An 11,412-nucleotide genomic window follows, 5' to 3' on the forward strand; every position below is an offset into this window, starting at 1 on the left:
AATGTCATCTGAACTCTGGATCCCAGCTTGTTGCTCCCTTTACAAGCCAGGATCATAAACCATAGATTGTTCTTAGTTGATAAATCCCGACTTGTTTGGGAGCATCAAGCCAGAGTCCTCAGTTCAGATGGCACTCTAAAAAAACCATTTTTCTGGTTTGTTTAGAGGTTGTGCTAGCAAGGAGGATCGCATTCAAATAATGGACACGATCCAAACAAAATTAAGCACTTTCCTATCTCGTTGATCTCAACATGCACCACTGGAAATTGGTTGGACTTGAGAACAAGTTTTAAAAGTGAAAAGAGGTCACAATTCCTTAGCCCAGTTTTGTTCATTACTCAGCTGCATCCCTGTCACTCCATTCCATGCCACTGTGGTATGGTATGAAGTAGCAACACTAACCTAACCAACCTCACAGGGCTGCTGCGAGGATAAAATTGGAGGAAAGACAGGAAATAAATGTAATAAAGAATAATAAATAAAATCATATATGATGTCCTTTTCTGGGACTGTTGGGGCAGGTTTAGGGAACTCCCAATTGATCCACCCCTCCCACACAGTCCAGCTGTTTCACACTTTGCTGCAGCAGTGTGAAATGGAACTATGGAGGGAAAGCACCAATCATGCACCACTTGGGTCATGTCTGACCCAGACCCCCACTGGATGATTGCAGGTTTGCGCCTGGGGTTACTCATTTATTTAAAGCAGTTTCATCCCGCTCTTCAACTGGAAAAGCCCCCAGAGCTGTTTACATAAGATCAATTAAAAACAAACCAACAAAAACAAAATAAGACAGGGTTGTTAAGCGGGTAAGGAATCCATGCTACATGATCATGAGCATTATGCACCCTTCAATGCAGATTCTGGAGTAAAAAGTGACCAATCACATGAGCCTCTTCTCTCAATAGGATGCAGTGTTAAGGGATGAAGTACAAGCTACTATGACTCTGAATATATCAACTGTTATGTTGTTCTGGGTTCCACTTCAGTTGATCATAAAGATACTGCAGTTTAACGGAATGAACACATTACTATGCTGAAAGGATTCATTTTCTAGGCTAATTTTTATTTCAGTAATTCAGGCAACAACTGGTGAAAGTTTTATCCTTGGAACAAGCAGAAACATGGGATTCTCAAATGCAGCATTTGTGTGTGTCAGCAATGAAGCACAAGGCCAGGGGACAAAACATGTCCTCCTGGGGGCCAGATCTTGTCCTCCTGGGGTTTCAGTTTGGCCCTCCAGGGCTCCCCAAAAGGCCCCGCCCCTTCTCCTGGCCCCACCCCCTTTGCCTGGATCACTGATTATGTGGCTGTTTCCCGGCTTTTGTGAAGTTTTGTCCCCATTCTAAAAGGTTGAAATGCCTCTCCTAAGGTTTAGTGACTAGGAGCAGGAGCTTTAAGCTTGTCAGGGTGGACACTGAGCCCACGGAGTCCCAGAGTAGTTCTGATTCTGAGGAAGAGCAGTCACTCCTGGGAGGGGAGCGTGCTCCTCTTTCCCAGGGCCCACAGCTGATGGAGATTCCTCCCACCAGCATTCCTGACATAGATAGCGGTCCCGGGAGTGACAGACCGCGGGAAGCAGACTTGGTGGACGTGCGACGCCGACGCAGAGAGCGGCGCCAGATGGAGGGCGCAGAAAGGAGGCGCAGTGCCTGGTTGGTGTGCAAACAACGGCTGCACCCAGAGGATCCAAGGGAAAAGGGGAGGGACTCTCCCTAGTCCTTAAGTTCAGGGAGTTCTGCCAGTAATTCCCTTTCAAACGGGGACCAACTGTTCCAACTTAGGGCATAGGTACTGTGCTGCTCAGATCTAGTTGCAAACAGTAGAGTTGTTAAGTTGTAAAAGAAGAATAAAGCTTTGAAAGGAATCCCTTTGTCTGCGTCTGGACTTGGCTACTGGATTAGACTGAGAGAGGCCTCCAAGGAGCCCTTGACAAAGCTACACGATGCTGATATATTGTGGTACTTTGGCTCCTCACCTTTGCCTTTGGCCACACCCACTACTTGAACTGGCCCTGAGAGCTTCTCCAAAATGGAATTCAGCCTGGGGATGAAAGAGGTTCAACAGCCTTGATGTGTGTGTTTGTGTGTGTAGAGATGGTCCAGCAGGGGTGGCTAACTTATTTCATTGTATTTATCTATTTAACAATATTTATGAATCATGTCCCCTTCATGGATCACTGCCTTGTTGTGGCGAAGGGGCTTGTGTAACTCAGTGAAGCCATAAGCTATGCCGTGCAGGGCCACCCAGGATGGACAGGTCATGGCAGAGAGTTCTGACAAAATGTGGTCCACTGGAGAAGGAAATGGCAACCCACTCCAGTATTCTTGCCAAGAAAACCCCATGGAACGTATCACAAGGCTAAAAGAGATGATGCCGGAAGATGAGGTTGGAAGGTGTCCAATATTACTGGGGAAGAGCAGAGGGTATTTCCAAGTAGCGCCAGAAAGAGTGAAGCGGCTGGGCCAAAGCCGAAAGGACACTCAGCTGTGGATGTGTCTGGTGGTGAAAAGAAAATCCGATGCTGTAAAGAACAATATTGTTTAGGAGCCTGGAATGTCAGATCAATGAATCAAGATAAGCTGGAGGTAGTCAAACATGAGATGGGCAAGACTGAACATCGACATCTTGGGAATCAGCGAACTAAAATGGACAAGCATGGGCAAATTTAATGCAGGTGACCATTATATCTACTACTGTGGGCAAGAATCCCTTAGAAGAAATGGAGTAGCACTCACAGTCAATAAAAGGGTGGGAAAAGCAGTACTGGGGTACAATCTCAAAACCGATAGAATGATCTCTGTATGAATCCAAGGCAAACCATTCAACATCACAGTAATTCAAGTCTATGCCCCAACCACTGAGGCCGAAGAAGCTGAGGTTGATCGGTTCTATGAAGGCCTACAACACCTTCTAGAACTAACACCAGAAAAAGATGTCCTCTTCATCATAGGGGATTGGAATGCTAAAGTAGGAAGTCAAGAAATCACGGGGAAGCAGGCAAGCATGGCCTTGGTGTACAAAATGAAGCAGGATAAAAGCTAATAGAGTTTTGCCAAGAGAACACGCTGATCACAGCAAACACTCTTTTCCAACAGCACAAGAGGCGACTCTACACATGGACATCACCAAATGGTCAATATCGAAATCAGATTGATTATGTCCTTTGCAGCCAAAGATGGAGAAGCTCCATACAGTCAGTCAAAACAAGACCTGGAGCTGACTGTGGCTCAGATCATGAGCTTCTTGTTGCAAAATTTCGGCTTAAATTGAAGAACGTAGGGAAAACCACTAAACCATTCAGGTATGACCTAAATCATATCCCTTATGAATATACAGTGGAGGTGAGGAATAGATTTCAGGGATTAGACCTGATAGACAGAGTGCCTGAGGAACTATGGACGGAGGTCCGTAACATTGTTCAGGAGGCAGCAACTCAATCCATCCCAAAGAAAAAGAAATGCAAGAAAAGAGAAAGCAAAGTGACTGTCTGATGAGGCTTTACAAGTAGCTGAGGAAAGAAGGGAAGCGAAAAGTAAGGGAGAAAGGGGAAGATATACCCAACTGAATGCAGAGTTCCAGAGAATAGCAAGGAGAGAGAAGAAGGCCTTCTTAAATGAACAATGCAAAGAAATCGAGGAAAACAATAGAATGGGAAAGACTAGAGATCTCTTCAAGAAAATTGGAGATCTCAAGGGAACGTTTTGTGCAAAGATGGGCATGATAAAGGACAAAGAAGGCAGGGACCTCACAGAAGCAGATGAGATTAAGAAGAGGTGGAAAGAATACACAGAAGAACTATACAGGAAATATCTGAATGTCCCTGATAGCCATGATAGTGCGGTCACTGAACTTGAGCCGGACATCCTCGAGAGTGAAGTCAAGTGGGCCTTAGGAAGCATTACTAACAACAAAGCTAGCGGAGATGACAGTATTTCAGCTGAGCTATTTAAAATCCTAAAGGATGATGCTGTTAAAGTGCTGCACTCAATATGCCAACAAATTTGGAACACTCAACAGTGGCCACAAAACCGGAAAAGGTCAGTTTACATTCCAATTCCAAAGAAGGGCAATGCCAAAGAGTGTTCAAACTTCTGCACAATTGTGCTCATTTCACATGCCAGCAAGGTTATGTTCAAAATCCTACATGCTAGGCTTCAGCAGTATGTGAACCGAGAACTACCGGAAGTACAAGCTGGGTTTCGAAGAGGCAGAGGAATTAGAGATCAAATCGCCAATATTCACTGGATCATGGAGAAAGCAAGAGAATTCCAGAAAAACGTGTATTTCTGCTTCATTGACTATGCTAAAGCCTTTGATTGTGTGGATCACAACAAACTGTGGCAAATTCTGAAAGAGATGGGAGTACCAGACCACCTTACCTGTCTCCTGAGAAACCTGTACGAGGGCCAAGAAGCAACAGTAAGAATCAGACATGGAACAACTGATTGGTTCAAAATTGGGAAAGGGGTACGACAAGGCTTCATATCGTCGCCCTGCTTATTTAACTTATATGCAGAGTACATCATGAGAAACGGCGGGTTGGATGAATCACAGGTCGGAATTAAGATTGCCAGGAGAATTAACAACCTCAGATATGCAGATGATACCACCCTAATGGCAGAAAGCGAAGAGGATCTCAAGAGCCTCTTGTTGAGGGTGAAAGTGGAGAGTGCAGAAGCTGGTTTGAAACTCAACATTAACAAAACGAAGATCATGGCATCTGGCTCCATCACTTCCTGGCATATGGAAGGGGAAGAAATGGAAGCAGTGACAGATTTTATTTTCTTGGGCTCCAAGATCACCGCAGATGGTGACTGTAGCCATGAAATTAAAAGATGCTTGCTCCTTGGGATGAAAGCTATGGCACACCTAGACAGCATAGTAAGACGCACAGACCACCTTGCCGACAAAGGTCCACATAATCAAAGCTATGGTTTTCCCAGTAGCAACGTATGGCTGTGAGAGCTGGACTATAAAGAAGGCTGAGCACCGAGGAATCGATGCTTTTGAACTGTGGTGCTGGAGAAGACTCTTACGAGTCCCCTGGACTGCAAGGAGGTCAAATCAGTCCATCCTAAAGGAAATCAACCCTGAGTGCTCATTGGAAGGACAGATACTGAAGCTGAAGCTCAAATATTTTGGCCACCTAATGCGAAGAGAAAACTCTCTGGAAAAGACCCTGATGCTGGGAAAGATTGAAGGCAAAAGGAGAAGGGGATGGCAGAGGATGAGATGGCTAGATAGCATCACTGATGCAATGAATATGAACTTGAACACACTCCAGGAGAGTGCGCAGGACAGGAAGGCCTGGCGTGCTATGGTCCATGGGGTCACGAAGAGTCGGACACGACTTAATGACTGAACAACAACATGAATCATGTACATTAAAAGAAATGTCTAAGTGATGTACAAAAGTATAAGTCTTATAGTAAGTATAAGTAATCTAGTATAAAGGATACAATATATATTATATTATCACGATCGTATAGTATATTATAAGATCATGATCTTATAGTATATTATAAGATCATGATCTTATACTTTAAGATCATGATTAAGTATTGTAAGTTATTATGGCAAATCATGGGGGGGCACTTGTCACCTTCCAGATGTTTTGGCTTACAACTTCCATCAGCCCTAGCTAGCATAGCCAATGGTGAGGGGAAACTGGATGTTCTAGGCCAAAACATCTGGAAGGCCACACATTTCTGTAAACAGAAGATAATATTACCTTCTTGGGAATGTGTGTTGGAAAAATTATGCATTCATTCAGAGCCAAAAATCCAGAAGGGTTGCCGCCTGTCTACCCTACACAAAATTATAACCGACTTTGCCACCAAACATGGCATTATCACCGCTTTCCATGTGGGAATGAGGTCTGGTCGAGTCTAATTTTAACGTGGTTTGGGCAATCCTCAAAGAGAATATGGAGTCTCAGCAAAGTCCAAACTTCATCACAGGAAGAGTGGAGTTCTTCGCCTCACTTCTGTCACTTTAAAACAGCCTTCTGTGACCTGATGCCATCCAGATGGGTTGGGATTACTACATTTCCCATCATCCCCAGTGCTGGCTGGGTATAATGGGAGTGATAGCTGAAACCATCTGGAGTGAACTAGGCTGGGGAAGGCTGCTTTAGAATGTTTCAGTTTAAAATGGGGGAAACTTGCTGGCAGTTGATGGATGCAGTTAGATGGAATTTTACCCCAGCTTGTGGGGTTAAGACAGCAGCAATCTTAGGTGTGCTTACCTGGCAGAAAATTCCACCCAAATCCATGAGACTTACTTCAAAGTAAAACATGCTGAAGTTTGGGGAGCATCCAGTGAAAGAACAGCAATGTAATGCTAACATTCATACACCAGGGTTTCTTTGTTTTTTGGTTCCTGGATTTGAGACTGCGTCTTTCAAGATTTACTGTGAATATGTGATAATATTCAGCAGAATATTTCAAGTGTTGAAATTGTAATGATTGTATTTTAAATGGGATGTGTTTTAGAGTCTTGTAAATGGTCTTGAGAGGGCAATGCCCATTGAAAGGAGGGTTGATTTTTTAAAAATAAATAAAATACAAAGGCCAAACTGTATTAGCAGCCTTCTGGGTGCATTTAATTTTGTTTATTTTTGCATGACATCCACACTTTATTTTTCATCCTTTTCACATGTTTCTCTCTCTTTTTAGCTCTCACAACATATAAAGACCAGCGCTATCTTGCTGGGAAGTGTAGTCCAACACATCTGGAAGATGCAGGTTCGGGAAAGATGCTGTAGAACCACTTTAAATACAGAAATCTTATCTATTTGCAATTTAGTTACAGCACAATCCCATGCATGCCTCCTCAGACGAAAGTCCCCTTGAGTTCATGGGACTGACTCCGATGTAAATGGGTGCAGGATAAAGCAGTAGATCTACACTACTGCTTTACAGCGGTATTGAAATGCACTGATAACTGTTGGGGCACATTCTATATACCACTACTGTAGTGTTATTTCCTGCTTTTTATTCCCCATTATCCAGTATACCACAACAAATGTCATTGTGTGTCCTATGAGGTATAAATGTGCAGGAGGGATATAGCGTTACCAGGATGGGATTGTAATGATACGATACAAGGTGTAGATCTGGCCTTAGCTAGGTAGACAGGTGAAGAAGACACAGTGAATATTTATATCTTATTCACCCAACCAGTCACCTGCTCAGTTTAGTCTTTATTTTGGAAGCGAGGGGAGCGTAACGATGAATACTTAAAAGTCTAGTGGAATGTAACCCAGTGATGTACCCCCTAGCTCTATTTAACAGAGTTTTGAGGGCATCAACAAATAATATGTGCTGTTTGCTCCCTGCCCCCCGCCCCCATGAAAATGTGTTGGAAAAAATAAATATGCTGACTGATTTCCACCTCAGCAACTCCATTCAGCCTCCCTAACTTCTGGGATTATTCACCATTTATAATTGTTAGTGGATGGGAATATTTATTTATTTATTTGTCGATGGCGTAAGGTCTCTTTGAACTCAGTGGGACTTACTTCTGAGTAGGCTGTCACAGAAGGATCGCTTTGTTTTATTTTAGGCTGCCCTTGCCTTCAGCAGTGCTCCAGGGCAGTGTACAACCAGGGTAATCAAGCAAATAGGTAAAATGTCACCTTTATACACAAGCAGGCCCTTTGTGAAAGATGTCCACAGGTCTTCCCTATCCCAAATGTCGAAATAAATTCAAACCTCTTCTCGTGGCTGACAGCTTTGCTTTTGAGCAGAACCGCAAAGCAGGTGTGATGGTGACTCAGTTCGTCTGCACAAGGAGTACCAAACATCCCCACTTTCACCTTGTTCTTGTGACAGACAACAAAGTGACGGGAAGACTGCAATGAAGTGTACCCGAAGGTAGCTATTTGGGCGTATAGAACAGGAAAGCTGGGAGTTGTAGTCCAACATCTGGAGGGCACAGGGCTGCGGGAAGACGCTCTAGCGGCGCATCTCTGATCCGGATCCTCTTGGGGCAAGCCTGCCTAACCCAGATTTTAAGACTACAACTCCCTGAATCCCTGGCCATTGGCCTTGCAGGAGTTGAAGTCCAAAATGTGTGGAGGGCACCAGGTTGAGGTGGGAGTGGGGGCTGCCCTAGGGTGCTGTTAAAAGATCCCACCCCCACTCCAAAGTGGGGAGGGGGAGGCGGGGAAGGGGGGCCCTTCCTCTTTTCTCTGGCTGGATCCACAGACCCCCCCCAGCCAGCCAAGTTCCCCAGCAAGCTCACATCTTCAGTTCGTCCATTTCGGGGTGGCGGAAAGAGGTGCTGGCTGGAAGGGCGCCGCGGGCAGGCGGCCACGGAGAAGCCCAACGCCCGCTCGGGAGAGCGGCTCGCCGGTACTCAGGTGTGAGCGGGGGGCAGGGGGCGAGCGGGCCGTATATATCAGACAAGCGGCGCGCTCACAGGTAGGCTTTTCTTCCCCCCGCAGGAGGAGAGAAGGGGGCTGAGGGGAAAATGAAGCTAAATGAGGCTAAATAAGGCTTTAGCCTACAATCCTGTATATGAATAAGCCGCATTGAAGTCGATGGACTTTACTTCCGAGCAGACGTGGAATAGGATTGTACTGTTACTCGCCTGTTTGCGGGCTGGCCCCACAGAGGACCAGCGCCTTGGAAAGGGCTTGCGGGGAGAGGCGGGGGTCGCTTGACTTTTCTGACTCTGGGTCATCTTCATGACTACTACTATTCATTATTAAACATTATTTATTAACATGTATTATTATCATCAGTAACATTTATTGACATTATTGACATTTATTACTAATATGAATTATTTAGCAATAATACTAATTAATACTATCAATACTTATTATTGATAATTATTAGGATTAATAGTAAATGCTAAATATTCGCATTATTAAGAATAATGAGTGTTAGTAATGTTAAATATTAATAATTAATACTAATTATTATCAGTCACAGATATTGTGTTAGTTGTTACTACAACCAGCAGAAAATGAAATAACCACCCGACTTTGAACCAGCCAATGTCATTCATACTGATATTTCATTGAATTATTTATAGCACTTAAAATTTAAAACAGGTGTGTGTTGATATATATCTTCTAGGCTCTCTATTAATTATATCTATTTTATATCTATCTGGCCCACCTAGTAAGAGCCATTAGGCTGGCAGGTCCTAGTGATAGGGCTTTCTCAGTGGTGGCCCCACACTTTTGGAACTCCCTTTCCCAGGGAGATAGGTTTGGCTTTATCACTACTGACTTAAAAACAACCCCCCCTCAAGCTACGTTTATTCCAGTCTGCATTTGGTGCTTAAAAATCTTCAACATCAGCTGCTGCTACTGCTGTGTTTGTGTTTAATTTTAATTTGTATATTCATGCTTGGTAATATTGTAAGCCGCTTTGTGAGAGCAGTGTGCCCTGAAAGTCAGGCTCAAAATCTTTTAAATAAATAAATAAATAAATAAATAATGTGTGCGTATAATTTCTTAGACACTTACAATAAAATTAAAACATTCAAACTTTTAAGCAGCTAAAACGATTATCCACTAAAGTACAACCACCCCATAAAACAACTAAAGATCAGTGACAACCATAAACAATTTGAATGATGCATAGATATATCTTCTAGATTTTAATGAGATAGAACACATCTCTGTGTTCATTTGTACCTATTTTCTAGGTCTGATGTAAATTGTATCTATATCTATATTTTTAAATTATTTGATTTATTTCATTGATATCCCACTGTTCCTCTGAGGAGCTCAAGACAGCAGACATTATTCTCCCTCTTTCCATTTTTATCTTCACAACAACCCTGTGTGGGAGGTTAGGCTGAGAGATGGTGACTGGCCTCAGGTTGCTCTGTGACCTTCATGGCCAAGTGTGGATTTGAACCTGGGTCTCCCCTGTCCCCGTCCAACACACAAACCCCTACACCACACTGGCTTTCTGTCTCTGTGTGTGTGTGCGTGCATGCGCGTATTAGTTGAGGTGGGGGGAAAGAAGCTGGAGATGTGGGAAAAATAGGGAATTGGTTGCTCAAGCCCTTAGCTGTTTATTTAAGAATCCTGGTGGGAAGATGTGTGCGCTCAGATTACAAAACTACCCTCCCTTTACTATATAAGGATGTTTCAGGAGAACAGAATGGGGAAAAGGAACCAGGGAATAGATATACTATATAAGTAGTCATTATATTCTTTCTATAATAAAAGAGGATGCGTGTCTGTCTGTCACTGCCATAGCTCCAAAGCCATGAAACATGAAACTTGGTATGCACACTCGGGAGATCTTAGGGGTGTGCCTCTCAGGTTTATTTGGTTTTTAAAATGCATTCATTCATTTAAATTAATTTAAATGTGTCCCGTGTTTCAAGCCTGCAATAAGAACTTCAGTCAGTAGATGGCAGAGTTCCCTAGCCAGCGCACAGCTTTGAAGTTTGAAACCACCAGAGAGCTTTGGCTACTGGGCAGTACAGACATGTAATAAATAAATAAAATTGATTCAGTGTGAAGCCAGGAAGGAGTAGTTCGAGAGCCAGAGTTATTCAGCTGCCCCCTTTGCCCCTGCTGTGGGGCAGCCCCCCCCCCCAGGAGAATGAAGTGGAAAGACCCCTCTCTTAGAAGGCTGTAGAGGCTGTGCCTAGGGGTGTCATTGGGTGTGGCTTCACTGAGATGGGGCAGGCCCAATGTGTGAAGGATGTGTAAGTTCGTGTAAAAGTGTTGCTGCACCATTTGGGGGAGGCTGTTTGATTCCTTTTCCTCCAGTTTCCAGTCCATTCAGGTGATCACCCAGAGTGACTCAGAGTAGAACAAAATACCTTACAGATCAAAAGGCTCTTCTGCCTGTACAATAATGGTGATGGAATTGAGGTTTTTTGGACTGGGTATGCCTTAAATATAAAAGTGGAAAATATGTGCGTGATCCAAATGGCGAGCACAACACACACACCCATCAAACACAGGTATGTAGTCCACAGACTCCCTTTGAGTATTCCAAATTCAACTGAAGTGGAATAATACCACTTGCATTGTTAGCATGGGAATGTGTTGCTGAGGTGCCAAGAGTCACGTAGGCAAAAGGACGTAGTGATTGAATCAGTGCTAGAGGACGGTGGCTGATTAACTTACTGTGCATGACTCACAATGCCTAGCAGGGACTTTCTCTCTGGAATTCCTGGAAAACTTCCTTTGAAGGAAGTTTGCAGCCTCTTGATTCAGCGCTGCACCAAATACCGACCAAAGGTTATGTCATGTGTCTTGTTTACTTGTTTGTATAAATACCAAAGTCACCTATTGTTCTGGGTTCAGGCTTGAGGGGCCAGTTGGCAACTCTTGACTACACCACACCTTGGTGTTCTGGTAATAAACATCCTCTCAAACAAACGTGGTTCTTTGGCTGAGCCCAGCAGAAGAGTAAAATTCTG

This window comes from Heloderma suspectum, chromosome 12, assembly GCF_057233095.1.
Source record: "Heloderma suspectum isolate Gila_16-S chromosome 12, 16-S_ref, whole genome shotgun sequence".
In the NCBI taxonomy this organism is placed as follows: Eukaryota; Metazoa; Chordata; class Lepidosauria; order Squamata; family Helodermatidae; genus Heloderma; species Heloderma suspectum.